Here is a 17,541-nt window from a genome sequence, read left to right on the forward strand (position 1 = left end):
ATCATGAGTGTGCCTGTGAAGACCCCCAAGAGAAACATTGCCGGTTCCATGGACCCATTAACCATGTGTTAGCCTTCACGGTACAGGAAAAACAAAAACTAAACCAAATGGGGGTGAAGGAAAAAGAGGGAGGCAAGTGGATACTACCGGACAGGCGGGAGGTACTCCCAAAAGGAATGGCAATGAGGCTTCTGCAAGCAATCCATGAGAAAACCCACTGGGGAACTCAAGCCCTGGTTGACCAATTTGCAATTAAATATATGTGTATAGGGGTCTATAATCTTGCAAAACAGGTAACCCAACAATGTTTAACCTGTCAAAGAATAAATAAACAACAATTAAGAGAAATACCAATGGGCAGAAGGGAACTGGTACAACGACCCTTTTCACATATACAAATAGATTTTACAGAATTACCAAAAGTGGGGAGGTATAAATATTTATTGGTACTGGTAGACCACTTAACCCATTACGTGGAAGCTTATCCTACGGCCCGAGCTACTTCGAACACTGTGGTAAAAGTACTATTAGAGCAAATTATCCCCCGGTATGGATTAATTGAGTGTTTAGACTCAGACCGGGGACCCCATTTCACCTCTAAAATTGCAAAAGATGTCCTGACAGATTTGGGAACTCAATGGAAATATCACACCCCATAGCATCCACAGAGCTTGGGAGGGTGGAAAGGATGAATGGAGAAAAAAAAAAAAAAACAAAAAAAAAAAAAAACAAAACAAAACAAAAAAAAAAAAACAAAAAAAAAAACACACAAAAAAAAAAAAAAAAAAAACAACAAAAAAAAAACCTCACAAAGTTAATGCTGGAAACAAAAATGTCAGGGGTTAAGTGTCTACCTCTTGCCTTATTGAACATTCGAACTCAACCCCAAACTAATGTGGGAATCTCTCCATTTGAAATGTTATTTAGAATGCCCAAAGATCACCCCTGCCTAAAAGATTCTCATATTAAATTTTACATCACCCAAATTATGAGCAGAAGGCAGGAATTGAGGAAGAAAGAAGTGTTGGCACAGAGACCACCAATCCATAAGATAAAACCAGGAGATCAAGTATCACAGAAACGGCAGTCAAGACGGCCGAAAAGGGGTGGACTCACGCCAGCCAAGTGAAAGGCCCGGTTGCCACAAATAACCAGTGGAGAGTGACTAGCCAGCCTGGGAACTTGAAAGTGACTCTTAAGAAAAACTAATGAACTCTGTGGACATCATCCAAATCAACCATAAGGGGAAGCAAAGGGATACAATTACAAACTAGCTAAAGACTATATAGTGATTTGTAACAAGGAAGGTTGTGGAGATTGTTATCCTTTTGTGTGCTTTATATGTAAAATTTGCCAAGAACGGTGGTGGGTCCATTGCCAGAGGGGAAGACCACCAATTGGGGTTTGTACTGAGTGCTATAAAACTCAGCGAAAACTAACTGAAACTGTGCTAAGGATAGGAGAATTGGAAAATCGGTGGGTCAGTTTTGGATCTGAGTGGTGGGAAATATTTACCAAGGGAGTATAGCCTGAGTATTTTTGTTTTCATTTACTCCATTTACTGCTCAGATAATAAAAGGGTGTTGTCGAAAGGAACTGAAGGGGATTCCTTGCAACCCACTTCTGGTCAAAGATGAGAACTGGGAACAGTACAAGGCTAGGCAGGAGCGGAAAAGGGGACGCTCAGGCGAGTACTGCTGCTGCCGAGAAGATGGTTTACCTCGCGGCTCGAAGCACCCGAGTCGGCGAGCGAGGCAGAGAGGAAAAGGCCAAGCCCCCTCTAAGTGGAACAATGCTGAAATGCTCCAACTATTGCCAGCCGAGTACTAGGATCCCTCAAAGGACCAGTCTAAGTGCCTCCGAAACACCAAGGGAGCAGCAAGCCAAAAAGGGGAAAACAGGATATTACAAAACAAAATCAAGGCTAGGACTCCACCCTTATTGGCGAATTATTAGTTTTCTATTGCTCTGTCCTAGTGGTGTTTCTAGTCAGGACAATGCTAAACACTTTACTTCTAGCCTACGAAACAGCAAAGCGATTTGATGAACGAAATGGTAAAAGAGAAAATGGGGGATTGTGATAAACTGTGGTAACTTGTTTGTTCATCAAAGGAATTGGAATATTAAAGGAGGAAAAATAAAATTAAAGTATGAGGGACTAGCTTGCTTGTTAGGAGATAGGGGAAGCATCTGTGAAGTTGGGAAACAGCAACTTGTGGGTTTTACTAAAAAAAGGACAATAAAGAAGCAACTGCTACAAACCGCAAGGCTATAGGCATATTGCAAGGCTATAGACATATTGCAAAAGGCAAGACCGCAAGTATGATTAATCACCATTTAGGGAGCTTTTCTTAGCTTCTCTTGCAGACACAGGCTAAGGATGTTGGGGGATGGCCGGAGCTGATTATGAAATCAGCGACCACCAGGCAACGGCCACCGGACTAGACAACGTAGGAGTGCTCCGGGTACGCCCATCACTGTCCGGAACCGATTGTGAAACCAACGATCACCTGCCTCGACACAACGCAGACACGATGCAGAGGGATGCTCAAGCTACGCCCACCGCTATGGCAAGAGACGCGAATGAAGAAACCTCCAAGAAACTATAAAAGAGACTGAATAAGGGGGGTGGGGTGTGGGGCACTGCAGTGTGGGACACTGCAGGAGGGGCGGTTAGGAGACCCCTACCCACCCAGCGCTGTTTTGCTTGCTACTGCTTGCTGTAATTAATAAAATTCTAATTGACCTTAAAAAGGCTGAATCAAATTATTCGCCTCAATTTATCACAGGGAGAAGGCTAAAGGGAGGGGAAATATAACATTAACCAGTGGGGAAAAGGGAAAGGAGTGTTCTTGGTGGAAGAACCAAAGGGAAAACGTGGAACAGAGAAGATTCTAGGCTAAGGGGCAGACTTGAACAATAACTGACAAGACAGGGGGAGGGTACAATTCTCTTACAAAAGGGGGTGGAGAACTCATACAACTGCTGTTTCCCATGGCAACCCTAGACTGCCTTCCCCAACCCCTCCTCCTACACCAGTGACAGCTTTTCACACTGAAGGGCAGTGCTATTGTATAACAAACACTTAACTCTTAGCCCAGCCGCTGGCTCGCTGGCTACTTTTGCAAGCTTTTTACCAACTAGCGATGCTTGTAAGCGGTGCTTGTAACTCCTAGCTTGTACCACGCTCCCACTAGCTGCGCTATCAGCTAGCGGCGTTCAAAGCAGCTCCTCAAACCGCGGCTTGTGCCCGCGCGCCCGCTGCGCTATCAGCTGGGCTGCGCCTAAAGCACCTTTGCAAGCCCCGACTTAAGCCCCGCGCCGCGCTCCCCCCGCTCGCCAGGGACAGCCCGTGCCACGCATGCGCACCACCCGCTCTATCAGGTAGAGTGCGCACTACCCGCACTATCAGGTAGTGTGGCTGAGAGCTGCCCTGCGCATGCGCCCCACCCGCTCTATCAGGTAGAGTGGCTGCTAGCCGCCCCGAGCATGCGCACTACCCGCACTAGCAGGTAGTGTGGGCTGAGAGCTGCCCTGCGCATGCGCTCTCTAGCACTGCCGCGCCGCCTCTCTCTATCTTAGCAACGCCGCACCGCGCATCACCGTTCCACTCACACATACACACACACGCACAAGCACGCACGTCCGGACGTAACAGACACACTACACTGCAATCGGGACACACACCACACACTGAAATCGCGATTTCGCCCTCCCCGAGCCGCGCTATCAGCTGGGGAGGTCCTCCCGCCGCCGGCCTCTCCCCCGATGGCGGTCTGCTTGCAAGCCCCTAGGCAAACCTGCGCGCAAAAACATCTTTTTGCGACTTATCAGTGCCAACCTTAAGAAAATAAATTAATACATACCGCTTTCATCCGCTAGTCGACGGGCCGTGGTACGCTCCCCGCAGTGTACAGCCGAGGCGCAGAGTCCCTCCGGGGAAAAGCCCCGTGGCGCCTGAGGGTGTCTGCTCCCAACCGGACCTGCGGGTGAGCAGAGCAGTCCCTTCGTGGTCGCCAACTGAAACGATACGCGGAATAAATCAATAGACTCCATAACCTGGGGTCGTTATGAAGTGGGTATGTACGTCAGCGCCCGGGACAAGTGAGATAGCTCTCCAAAACTTGTGCCCCGAGCCTCAGTCTGACCCACACTTTTATTCTTAAAGACGTTCCATATGCAATACACTGCACGACTTTTTCATGCGTATTCAACCCCTGGCCCCGCCTGTCCTCGCTTCTCATGCTAAGTAAGTCCACGCCCTTCTGGGCATGCGTGGTTTGCTGTGGTGGTCGTACGGGGGTCTCTTGGTGGTCCTGAGGCTGAAGATTGTGGTCTTCCTCATGATTGAACTTTTGAACTTTTCCTCTCTGCGCGTGCGCTTTTGGTCCTTTGGTGCTTATCTGAGTACGTCTGTCAGTCTTGATAGGCTTGGAGACAGAGGAGCTTCTTTATCTGGGTTCTTTGCTTCTTCTGGTATTGTTCTTTATGCAAGAAGCTTCAGAAATTTGCATTTTCCTTTGCCCTTTGTATTAGGCAGAGGTTTCTTAAGTAAAAGGTTGAAAATTCAACAGATAACTCTACAAGCTAAATTAGAAATGCTTAATTCATTTTGTTAACCTAACTCTAAAAATCTCTGTTTCACCTCGAGAGCTGTCACAGAGCAGAAGGGCAGCTGAGATGCTGAAAAGCAGCAAAGCTGAACAGCCTGCCTCAGCTTCAGCAGTGTGCAATTGACTGAAGGCAAAACACGAAGCAGCAGAGCAGCGGGCTTCTATGCGCACTGAAGGCAATTGCAAGAATCCAGCAGCTGCTCCTCGACAAGCACAGTCAGCTGCCTAGGTTCTTGCTTCTTGACCAACACACAGTTGCCCTTCTTTTCAGCAGCTGCCACCGTGTTCTCTGCATCTCGGAGCCTCTGGGGAGCAACAAGAATTTCCAAGACGGTGTAGGAGCCCGTCTGAAGCCCCTCATTTTCCGTTCTGCCTTCCGATTGCCACGAGAAAGAATCCCTTCCTCCACTGCAGTTCCGGCTTAGAACAGGACACAGTGCAGGTGCAACCACTGAACCGTCATGCTAGCTGTTCCGAACAAGACCTGGCAAGAACTTGGCAAGGACTTGGCAAGGACTTGGCAAAGACCTGACGTGGACCCAGCACGGGACAGCGTGATGCGCGGCCTGCTTCTAATCTCCGTTCTTAAGCCAAATGAACTTTTGGGGTGACTCCCGGGGTCCTTCATTGAAGACCCCTCATCTGCCTCGTTACCAGTGTGACAAACAAAGAATGAGAACCCTCCTCCCAAGGACTGAGACTGAGACCCCTGCTATAGGGAGGAGGGGAAATTGGTGGTCTGACCACTAATGACATGACCTGTTTCCCTTCAGTGATTCAAATGGACTTATTCTTCATTGTATTCGTCTTGCTTTGGTGGTTTCTGTGGACTCAGCTGTTCCCGCGTGGCGATTACAATGGACTTTCGTTGTTACACTTGCTCCCCCCTCTTTCCTCTGTGGACTATAACTGGAGCCCCGAGTCGACCAGAACTTCGGAGACTCCCCCGACACGACAGACGGATCCCCATCGTCCGGACCACTGAGGATCTCGCCTGTGTTGGTAGCTATTCCCATACCCCTCTTCTCTCTCTCTCTCTCCTTTTATCTCCTTTCCGATCCCCACTATCGCATTTACTGTTTTGGCCCCTAATAAAGGTGCATTTGTTGTGATTAACTGATAGTCCCTTGTTGTTTGCCTTTTTGCACTTTTGGGATCGGTGAAAAGAACCATCACGACACCCCGCAAGAAGCGGATCGTGACATTAAAATTGGCGTCACGGACAGGATTTCTGTCTAGACAGAAGGGTTGCAGCTGAAAAGGCACCCACACTGTCTTTGGAAATTCACAAAGGATCCACTAGTGCAAAAGGCGGGACACTTGTTTTGTTGTTGTTGTGTATCTGGTCTGGGAAGGAAGGGACAACTTGAAGCAACTAAGCAGAGCCTCCCAGGCAGATTATTGTCCTTTCACCCAGCCAGGGAAGCGAAGGGCGACACAGCGAGGGCTGTGTAGTTTTGTGGAACTTAAGTTTGTAGCTCCCTGTCGTGGTTTTGGTCCCTTCACAAAATGAGTGACAATCTTAGCCTTGAAATTAAAGCTGAATTTTATGCACTACTAGCCAAACACAATGCCAGACCTTCTACGGAAGGAGAAAAATGGGCACAGAGTAATTGGTTGAACTTAGAAAATGTTATTGATAGAGTGTGTTCATTACAACATGAAACAAAATTCAAACTGGGCAAAAATAAAACTACCTTATGCTCAGTTTTGGGAGCTTGTCTTCCGGCAGCTATAGAAAATGGCTTCGAGCGAAGAAGTGAGGAACATGCTCTAATAGACTCCCTTCAAAATCTAGTTGAAATTTTGCAAAAACAGTTCTATGAAGCAAAAGATGTGATCTATGCATTGCGAGCTGCCTTAACAGAGGAACATGTTAACAAATCACATCATGCTGATTCCTCTACAGAGCCTGAGGAGAAGGAAACTCCTCACGTGAAACAAATCTATCCTCATCAAGAACTTGAAGCAGCAAGTAATTGTGGGGAACATTGCTGCCATCACTTGAGACCCTTGATTAAAACTATCTCAGTGTATAGCTATCTCAGTGATGATGATCTCCAACCTCACATCACAACCAAACACATACCATCACAACTAAACACTGCCACTGAGCTAGCTAAGCTTAAAAGGGAATATGGACACCCTCCACATGAATCAGAAACAGAATATGTTTTCCGGGTGTCCCTCACTGGTGGTGATCAAATTCAATTAACTGAACAGGAAGCCAGTGGGTACTGGGGACATGGTGTCTTCTTAACAACAGGAGAGAAAGGTGACACATGGTCCCTGACACAGCGTGCAGCTTTTTGGGCCGGGGGAACAAGCCCCTTGGAAAGGGGAGATCCCATAGCTAGAATTAGTACCCCCGACCAACTCTTGGAAAATGTGCACAAAGCTGCTTGCCTGCAAATGACTCTCAAAAAGAAATTAATTCCTGACTTTGAATCCCTGATGCAATTACCTGTGAAGCCCGAGATAACGACCCCTTGAATTTGTGGGCTTCCAGAATCACTCAAACCTACAGCAATTCTCCTTCCAAAAACGATAGCAGCTGTATCTCCTGTAGAAAGACCAGATAGATTTCCTAGTAAGCAGAAGGACCCATTTGTTCCCCTTTATGACTTGTTGAGGAAAGGGGTGAAATGGGATTGGAGTCTTTCTCAGGAGTCAGCATTGCAATTGCTGATTTTTGAAGCAACAGCTCATCAAGCAGTGACCCCTATCCATCCTACAGATCCTTTCCAGGTGGAATGGGGATTTGCCTCCTCAGGGCTGTCAGTACACATATGGCAGCGGGGTGCTGAGGGTCTGACAAGACCTGTTGGTTTTTACTCCCGTGGTTCCAAAGATGCTGAGAAAAGATACACTACCTGGGAAAAAGGATTGTTGATGGTTATCTTAGCTTTCCTAGAAGTAGAAAAAATTGCACGAAAACAACCAATTGTATTGAGAGGCCCTTCAAGGTTATTAAGACAGCCACTAGTGGGACTCCCCCTCCTGACGGGGTGGCCCAGAGGGCCTTAGTGAGAAAGTGGTATGCTCAGGTTGAACATTACTGTAACTTCTTCTCAATGACAGAAGGATCTGTAAAAACTTTACCAATCCAAGAAACGGAGAGCTTGGACAAACCTGCCTCTGTAATCAAAGTAACCCCTCCTTTCTGCCCCAAACAATCAGCAAACTCTTGGTTTACTGATGCTTCTGCTAAAGGGAAAGGAAAAGTATGGAAATATAGGGCAGAAGCCCTCCACTTTTCCTCTGGTGAGCAAATGATTACAGAGGGAGAAGGTAGTGCACACATTGGGGAGCTGATAGCTGTCTGGAGTGTTTTTCAACGAGAAGCACAGAATTCCTCTTTGGTCTGCATCTACACTGACTCCTATGCTCTGTACCAAATGATCCTAATAATCCAGCTCATGACCCTGGCCAACCTGTTCTGGTGGACCTCTCTTACTATAGGACTAGTAGCACTTGTGCTAAAACCCCCTCTGAATAAATATGCATGGGAAGCCTCTGGTGCTCTAGGGAAAGAGCATTGGACAAATACATGCTGGATAATTCCATCATTCTAACTTTTCTGCCTCTCGGCGGCAGAATTCTGTTGTGTTTACTTTTTCAGAAGAACTCCGAGGGACATGAAGACCACCTAATCCATGATCAAACTGGTAATACTTTTCTGCATCCTACCACAACCCCATGGCCAGAAACCAGCTGAGTGACCGTGGTCTGAACTAATTGTGGTAGCATGCAGAAAAAGTGAAAGGATCTCTTTAAGCACAAAAAGGTCTGCACGCACCCAAGCGTACAGGATTGTTGGCACAATTTTACACTAACACAGACTGCAGAAGTGGTTTGTTTATGGGGAAAAAACAACACCAAAGGGCTTTCTTTTAAGTTTATAATAAATGCTGTAGCTCAATCTACTACGGTTTATACCACCACCACTACCAGCACTCGAGCCCAGCCACCAGTTATGCTTACCCCGAAAATTTTTGAAGTTGGACCATATATAATCAGGAAAACTGGCCAACAACAGATATTATTTGATCCGGCATGGTCTCTTAAACAAGTCAAATTGCTGATGCAAAACAATGTCTCAGAAATACAACCAGCTTGTTCACCCTTTTTGCAAACCTCTTTTCAGGCTTGGACAACCTGGCTGCGACAGTGGAACCCTCCTAAAAAACGGGTGCCAAGAGACATTAACTGGTGTTGTGGGAACAGAATTGGGAATCAGTTCAGAGGTATTAATGAATAAATTGGCTTCTCCGACTAGAGATTTGACCAAAATACAGCAACCACTGCAGTCGTCCTTATCGGCCTTGGGAACACATCAGTGCTTGCTATCAAACATTCTACCAAATTGGGAAAAGATAAATGTGAAGGATAAAAAATTGATCATTGATGCACTTAATGCCACACAAAGCAATGTTTCCTTAGCTCTTAGCTGTATCCAGGCTCAATTATGGATGCAGTCAGTTGCTGCCTCAATTATAAGAGAAGGTGAAGAAGGCACTTTTCCTACTGAGATTAGGAAAATAGTCTGGGACAGTGCCACTGACTTTGAAAGAGATTTCCAATCCTGGTGGAATTTAGTGAATTTTACCTATGACCCTAACACAAACACAGCCACAGCATTTTGTGCTGACCATAAGTAATGCCTCAGTGCATTTGATATTCCCTAGCATCGCATTAGGATTAAATCATGATGGAGCCACTTTCTATCCTTCTGAACATAGAGAATGGGCCCGTCAAATTGATGACAAATGGCAAACTGTCAATTTAGAGTCCTGTACTATCCGAGAACAACTAGGGTTTATCTGTGAAGGTAATGCAATTATAGCTCAAGATATCTGTTTAGACACAGAACAAAATAGCTGTCATTTTGATATTCATCCTAACGAGACTTCTGAAACAGTCCTTGTATCTACAGGCAATGGGCGTGCCTGCTTCAGAACCGCTTGTGATACTGTGTTTATAGAAAGTACAGTAGTAGATACTAAAAATCATTCAAATTATTGTGCTTGCAACTTTACTAAAATTGCAGGATGTGATTTTTCTTTTGTAGCTCCAGTTACCTTACATGAACTTTTAGAATCCAATCTCATGTTGATTCACAAGCTACTGCCTACTCCCATTGGGATGAACCTTACTTTGGTAAAGCAACTATTACTTCATCAAGATCTAATAGAGATCCTAGGAAAAATCAAGGAGAATGGACAGAAAACTCTGGTAACTGTTCATCATGATGTGCAAGAAATACATCGTGTTGTAGAAAGGGTGGAAAGTGATGCCGAGCACAAGTGGTGGGATACCCTTTTCGGGTGGTCACCCACCGCCACCGGTATCCTGAACAAATTGTGCCATCCCGTTGTTGTTCTTCTGATTTTAGTTATGATTGGTTTTGTTTTATCAGTAATCTTGCTTATTGTAAATTGGAGAATGATGAAACGATGAACAAAATTAACATCTATAATTAATGCACACCACTTGGCCGACATCCTTTACACTATAGATGTTCCCAGGACTGTAGACACAAGAAGATGATAGGGTTGGTAGATATGTTTTACATCATTTTCTTTTATGATTTGTTTTAATCACTGTTTTAATTATTTTTGTTTCTTGATTATAAAATTATACTGAGTAATATCGATGATACTAGGTTTATTACTTTACTGCTTAATATTGATTATACTGGTTTATTATTTGATCAATTTATTGTTTAATTGATTAATATTGATTATTATTTAAACAAACTATTGCTGATTTAATTCTTGTCTTAGTTTTCCTGTTTTCTCTTTCCTTTCCTTTTTCTCTTCCCTTTTCCCTGGAATGTGCTGCCAACACTTGATGAGTCCTGAAGACTCCACGACGACACCATGGAACCCTGCTGATGAAGATCTTTCGAGGGCAATCGTCAGTCACGGGGTGGTGTAAGAGCCCGTCTGAAGCCCCTCATTTTCCCATTCTGCCTTCCGATTGCCACGAGAAAGAATCCCTTCCTCCACTGCATGTTCCGGCTTAGAACAGGACACAGTGCAGGTGCAACCACTGAACCGTCATGCTAGCTGTTCCGAACAAGGCCTGGCAAGAACTTGGCAAGGACTTGGCAAGGACTTGGCAAAGACCTGACGTGGACCCAGCACGGGACAGCGTGATGCGCGGCCTGCTTCTAATCTCCGTTCTTAAGCCAAATGAACTTTTGGGGTGACTCCCGGGTCCTTCATTGAAGACCCCTCATCTGCCTCGTTACCAGTGTGACAAACAAAGAATGAGAACCCTCCTCCCAAGGACTGAGACTGAGACCCCTGCTATAGGGAGGAGGGGAAATTGGTGGTCTGACCACTAATGACATGACCTGTTTCCTTCAGTGATTCAAATGGACTTATTCTTCATTGTATTCGTCTTGCTTTGGTGGTTTCTGTGGACTCAGCTGTTCCCGCGTGGCGATTACAATGGACTTTCGTTGTTACACTTGCTCCCCCTCTTTCCTCTGTGGATTATAACTGGAGCCCCGAGTCGACCAGAACTTCGGAGACTCCCCCGACACGACAGACGGATCCCCATCGTCCGGACCACTGAGGATCTCGCCTGTGTTGGTAGCTATTCCCATACCCCTCTTCTCTCTCTCTCTCTCCTTTTATCTCCTTTCCGATCCCCACTATCGCATTTACTGTTTTGGCCCCTAATAAAGGTGCATTTGTTGTGATTAACTGATAGTCCCTTGTTGCTTGCCTTTTTGCACTTTTGGGATCGGTGAAAAGAACCATCACGACACCCCGCAAGAAGCGGATCGTGACATTAAAATTGGCGTCACGGACAGGATTTCTGTCTAGACAGAAGGGTTGCAGCTGAAAAGGCACCCACACTGTCTTTGGAAATTCACAAGGATCCACTAGTGCAAAAGGCGGGACACTTGTTTTGTTGTTGTTGTGTATCTGGTCTGGGAAGGAAGGGACAACTTGAAGCAACTAAGCAGAGCCTCCCAGGCAGATTATTGTCCTTTCACCCAGCCAGGGAAGCGAAGGGCGACACAGCGAGGGCTGTGTAGTTTTGTGGAACTTAAGTTTGTAGCTCCCTGTCGTGGTTTTGGTCCCTTCACAAAATGAGTGACAATCTTAGCCTTGAAATTAAAGCTGAATTTTATGCACTGCTAGCCAAACACAATGCCAGACCTTCTACGGAAGGAGAAAAATGGGCACAGAGTAATTGGTTGAACTTAGAAAATGTTATTGATAGAGTGTGTTCATTACAACATGAAACAAAATTCAAACTGGGCAAAAATAAAACTACCTTATGCTCAGGTTTGAGAGCTTGTCTTACGGCAGCTATAGAAAATGGCTTCGAGCGAAGAAGTGAGGAACATGCTCTAATAGACTCCCTTCAAAATCTAGTTGAAATTTTGCAAAAACAGTTCTATGAAGCAAAAGATGTGATCTATGCATTGCGAGCTGCCTTAACAGAGGAACATGTTAACAAATCACATCATGCTGATTCCTCTACAGAGCCTGAGGAGAAGGAAACTCCTCACATGAAACAAATCTATCCTCATCAAGAACTTGAAGCAGCAAGTAATTGTGGGGAACATTGCTGCCATCACTTGAGACCCTTGATTAAAACTATCTCAGTGTATAGCTATCTCAGTGATGATGATCTCCAACCTCACATCACAACCAAACACATACCATCACAACTAAACACTGCCACTGAGCTAGCTAAGCTTAAAAGGGAATATGGACACCCTCCACATGAATCAGAAACAGAATATGTTTTCCGGGTGTCCCTCACTGGTGGTGATCAAATTCAATTAACTGAACAGGAAGCCAGTGGGTACTGGGGACATGGTCTTCTTAACAACAGGAGAGAAAGGTGACACATGGTCCCTGACACAGCGTGCAGCTTTTTGGGCCGGGGGAACAAGCCCCTTGGAAAGGGGAGATCCCATAGCTAGAATTAGTACCCCCGACCAACTCTTGGAAAATGTGCACAAAGCTGCTTGCCTGCAAATGACTCTCAAAAGAAATTAATTCCTGACTTTGAATCCCTGATGCAATTACCTGTGAAGCCCGAGATAACGACCCCTTGAATTGTGGGCTTCCAGAATCACTCAAACCTACAGCAATTCTCCTTCCAAAAACGATAGCAGCTGTATCTCCTGTAGAAAGACCAGATAGATTTCCTAGTAAGCAGAAGGACCCATTTGTTCCCCTTTATGACTTGTTGAGGAAAGGGGTGAAATGGGATTGGAGTCTTTCTCAGGAGTCAGCATTGCAATTGCTGATTTTTGAAGCAACAGCTCATCAAGCAGTGACCCCTATCCATCCTACAGATCCTTTCCAGGTGGAATGGGGATTTGCCTCCTCAGGGCTGTCAGTACACATATGGCAGCGGGGTGCTGAGGGTCTGACAAGACCTGTTGGTTTTTACTCCGTGGTTCCAAAGATGCTGAGAAAAGATACACTACGTGGGAAAAAGGATTGTTGATGGTTATCTTAGCTTTCCTAGAAGTAGAAAAAATTGCACGAAAACAACCAATTGTATTGAGAGGCCCCTTCAAGGTTATTAAGACAGCCACTAGTGGGACTCCCCCTCCTGACGGGGTGGCCCAGAGGGCCTTAGTGAGAAAGTGGTATGCTCAGGTTGAACATTACTGTAACTTCTTCTCAATGACAGAAGGATCTGTAAAAACTTTACCAATCCAAGAAACGGAGAGCTTGGACAAACCTGCCTCTGTAATCAAAGTAACCCCTCCTTTCTGCCCCAAACAATCAGCAAACTCTTGGTTTACTGATGCTTCTGCTAAAGGGAAAGGAAAAGTATGGAAATCTAGGGCAGAAGCCCTCCACTTTTCCTCTGGTGAGCAAATGATTACAGAGGGAGAAGGTAGTGCACACTTGGGGAGCTGATAGCTGTCTGGAGTGTTTTTCACAACGAGAAGCACAGAATTCCTCTTTGGTCTGCATCTACACTGACTCCTATGCTCTGTACCAAATGATCCTAATAATCCAGCTCATGACCCTGGCCAACCTGTTCTGGTGGACCTCTCTTACTATAGGACTAGTGGCACTTGTGCTAAAACCCCCTCTGAATAAATATGCATGGGAAGCCTCTGGTGCTCTAGGGAAAGAGCATTGGACAAATACATGCTGGATAATTCCATCATTCTAACTTTTCTGCCTCTCGGCGGCAGAATTCTGTTGTGTTTACTTTTTCAGAAGAACTCCGAGGGACATGAAGACCACCTAATCCATGATCAAACTGGTAATACTTTTCTGCATCCTACCACAACCCATGGCCAGAAACCAGCTGAGTGACCGTGGTCTGAACTAATTGTGGTAGCATGCAGAAAAAGTGAAAGGATCTCTTTAAGCACAAAAGGTCTGCACGCACCCAAGCGTACAGGATTGTTGGCACAATTTTACACTAACACAGACTGCAGAAGTGGTTTGTTTATGGGGAAAAAACAACACCAAAGGGCTTTCTTTTAAGTTTATATAATAATGCTGTAGCTCAATCTACTACGGTTTATACCACCACCACTACCAGCACTCGAGCCCAGCCACCAGTTATGCTTACCCCGAAAATTTTTTGAAGTTGGACCATATATAATCAGAAAACTGGCCAACAACAGATATTATTTGATCCGGCATGGTCTCTTAAACAAGTCAAATTGCTGATGCAAAACAATGTCTCAGAAATACAACCAGCTTGTTCACCCTTTTTGCAAACCTCTTTTCAGGCTTGGACAACCTGGCTGCGACAGTGGAACCCTCCTAAAAAACGGGTGCCAAGAGACATTAACTGGTGTTGTGGGAACAGAATTGGGAATCAGTTCAGAGGTATTAATGAATAAATTGGCTTCTCTCGACTAGAGATTTGACCAAAAACAGCAACCACTGCAGTCGTCCTTATCGGCCTTGGAACACATCAGTGCTTGCTATCAAACATTCTACCAAATTGGGAAAAGATAAATGTGAAGGATAAAAATTGATCCTTGATGCACTTAATGCCACACAAAGCAATGTTTCCTTAGCTCTTAGCTGTATCCAGGCTCAATTATGGATGCAGTCAGTTGCTGCCTCAATTATAAGAGAAGGTGAAGAAGGCACTTTTCCTACTGAGATTAGGAAAATAGTCTGGGACAGTGCCACTGACTTTGAAAGAGATTTCCAATCCTGGTGGAATTTAGTGAATTTTACCTATGACCCTAACACAAACACAGCCACAGCATTTTGTGCTGACCATAAGCAATGCCTCAGTGCATTTGATATTCCCTAGCATCGCATTAGGATTAAATCATGATGGAGCCACTTTCTATCCTTCTGAACATAGAGAATGGGCCGTCAAATTGATGACAAATGGCAAACTGTCAATTTAGAGTCCTGTACTATCCGAGAACAACTAGGGTTTATCTGTGAAGGTAATGCAATTATAGCTCAAGATATCTGTTTAGACACAGAACAAATAGCTGTCATTTTGATATTCATCCTAACGAGACTTCTGAAACAGTCCTTGTATCTACAGGCAATGGGCGTGCCTGCTTCAGAACGCTTGTGATACTGTGTTTATTGAAAGTACAGTAGTAGATACTAAAATCATTCAAATTATTGTGCTTGCAACTTTACTAAAATTGCAGGATGTGATTTTTCTTTTGTAGCTCCAGTTACCTTACATGAACTTTTAGAATCCAATCTCACGTTGATTCACAAGCTACTGCCTACTCCCATTGGGATGAACCTTACTTTGGTAAAGCAACTATTACTTCATCAAGATCTAATAGAGATCCTAGGAAAAATCAAGGAGAATGGACAGAAAACTCTGGTAACTGTTTCATCATGATGTGCAAGAAATACATCGTGTTGTAGAAAGGGTGGAAAGTGATGCCGAGCACAAGTGGTGGGATACCCTTTCCGGGTGGTCACCCACCGCCACCGGTATCCTGAACAATTGTGCCATCCCGTTGTTGTTCTTCTGATTTTAGTTATGATTGGTTTTGTTTTATCAGTAATCTTGCTTATTGTAAATTGGAGAATGATGAAACGATGAACAAAATTAACATCTATAATTAATGCACACCACTTGGCCGACATCCTTTACACTATAGATGTTCCCAGGACTGTAGACACAAGAAGATGATAGGGTTGGTAGATATGTTTTACATCATTTTCTTTATGATTTGTTTTAATCACTGTTTTAATTATTTTTGTTTCTTGATTATAAAATTATACTGAGTAATATCGATGATACTAGGTTATTACTTTACTGCTTAATATTGATTATACTGGTTTATTATTTGATCAATTTATTGTTTAATTGATTAATATTGATTATTATTTAAAGAAACTATTGCTGATTTAATTCTTGTCTTAGTTTTCTGTTTTCTCTTTCCTTTCCTTTTTCTCTTCCCTTTTCCCTGGAATGTGCTGCCAACACTTGATGAGTCCTGAAGACTCCACGACGACACCATGGAACCCTGCTGATGAAGATCTTTCGAGGGCAATCGTCAGTCACGGGGTGGTGTAAGAGCCCGTCTGAAGCCCCTCATTTTCCCATTCTGCCTTCCGATTGCCACGAGAAAGAATCCCTTCCTCCACTGCAGTTCCGGCTTAGAACAGGACACAGTGCAGGTGCAACCACTGAACCGTCATGCTAGCTGTTCCGAACAAGGCCTGGCAAGAACTCGGCAAGGACTTGGCAAAGACCTGACGTGGACCCAGCACGGGACAGCGTGATGCGCGGCCTGCTTCTAATCTCCGTTCTTAAGCCAAATGAACTTTTGGGGTGACTCCCGGGTCCTTCATTGAAGACCCCTCATCTGCCTCGTTACCAGTGTGACAAACAAAGAAGAGAACCCTCCTCCCAAGGACTGAGACTGAGACCCCTGCTATAGGGAGGAGGGGAAATTGGTGGTCTGACCACTAATGACATGACCTGTTTCCCTTCAGTGATTCAAAGGGACTTATTCTTCATTGGATTCGTCTTGCTTTGGCTGGTTTCTGTGGACTCAGCTTTCCCGTGCGTGGCGATTACAATGGACTTTCGTTGTTACACTTGCTCCCCCTCTTTCCTCTGTGGACTATAACTGGAGCCCCGAGTCGACCAGAACTTCGGAGACTCCCCCGACAATACGACAGACGGATCCCCATCGTCCGGACCACTGAGGATCTCGCCTGTGTTGGTAGCTATTCCCATACCCCTCTTCTCTCTTCTCTCTCCTTTATCTCCTTTCCGATCCCCACTATCGCATTTACTGTTTTGGCCCTAATAAAGGTGCTTTGTTGTGATTAACTGATAGTCCCTTGTTTGTTTGCCTTTTTGCACTTTTGGATCGGTGAAAAGAACCATCACGACACCCCGCAAAAAGCGGATCCATGACAGGTTCGGATCATGAAAAATAGAAATCAAAACCAGCGAAGTTTGTCCTGGAACACCTTCCATTGGCATGCCCAAGAGTGAATTCAAGAGGCAGGAGAGGCAGCAGCCACCGTCTTGCAGCAGTCTGCGAGCTTCGCACACAAGCCGGCTTCTTCGCGGCTTCGTTCTTCGCCTCTTGCAAGCTACCGCGCATCTCCGGCTGCCGGAGGCAAGAAGCGGCTACTTCGCGCACGATCACGGGATCGGCAGCTGCGCTCGGAAGAGCCGCTTCTGCCGAAAGACGCTGGCAAGCGGCACTTGCTTTCGGCCAGCCTCCGGAGCTGCGTATTCTGCCTCTCTAGTCGCCTACATCGTAGGCGAAAAGCTTTTCCGCTCCAGTTCTCAAGGAGAAAGTGTACCAGCACTGCTCACTTAGCCCGACCTTGCCAGGAAATAAGATTGCTGCACATTCCAAGGACACTGCACTTTTCTGGGCAAGCTGCTGCAACCTGCTGGCAGATGGCCTGCCCTCTCTGCCCACAGTCCTGCCCAGCTCTGGTAGTAGCGGCAC

General features: G+C 45.3%; 3 long non-coding RNA genes across 6 annotated transcripts; all 3 read left to right on the plus strand.

Annotated features, from left to right (window-relative positions):
- The first annotated feature begins 2,697 nt into the window (after positions 1 to 2,697).
- On the plus strand, positions 2,698 to 6,584 carry LOC128783321 (uncharacterized). 3 transcript variants are annotated; one of them, XR_008429077.1, is made up of 4 exons: positions 2,698 to 4,079; positions 4,169 to 4,249; positions 4,885 to 5,615; positions 6,523 to 6,584. It is a non-coding gene; the product is annotated as an uncharacterized LOC128783321 (long non-coding RNA). The 3 variants fall into 3 exon arrangements; XR_008429075.1 differs by lacking the exon at positions 6,523 to 6,584 and having other exon boundaries at positions 4,885 to 5,729; XR_008429076.1 differs by lacking the exon at positions 6,523 to 6,584 and having other exon boundaries at positions 4,888 to 5,729.
- A 1,657-nt stretch (positions 6,585 to 8,241) lies between these two features.
- On the plus strand, positions 8,242 to 10,049 carry LOC128783322 (uncharacterized). The gene is made up of 3 exons (XR_008429078.1): positions 8,242 to 8,281; positions 8,761 to 8,860; positions 9,685 to 10,049. It is a non-coding gene; the product is annotated as an uncharacterized LOC128783322 (long non-coding RNA).
- A 3,788-nt stretch (positions 10,050 to 13,837) lies between these two features.
- LOC128783320 (uncharacterized) lies at positions 13,838 to 16,403 on the plus strand. Of its 2 annotated transcripts, XR_008429074.1 has the most exons (4): positions 13,838 to 13,877; positions 14,356 to 14,455; positions 15,274 to 15,437; positions 16,058 to 16,403. It is a non-coding gene; the product is annotated as an uncharacterized LOC128783320 (long non-coding RNA). The 2 variants fall into 2 exon arrangements; XR_008429073.1 differs by lacking the exon at positions 13,838 to 13,877 and having other exon boundaries at positions 14,307 to 14,455.
- The last annotated feature ends 1,138 nt before the right edge of the window (positions 16,404 to 17,541 follow it).

The sequence above is a fragment of the Vidua chalybeata genome, unplaced genomic scaffold (assembly GCF_026979565.1).
Source record: "Vidua chalybeata isolate OUT-0048 unplaced genomic scaffold, bVidCha1 merged haplotype scaffold_200_ctg1, whole genome shotgun sequence".
NCBI lineage: Eukaryota > Metazoa > Chordata > Aves > Passeriformes > Viduidae > Vidua > Vidua chalybeata.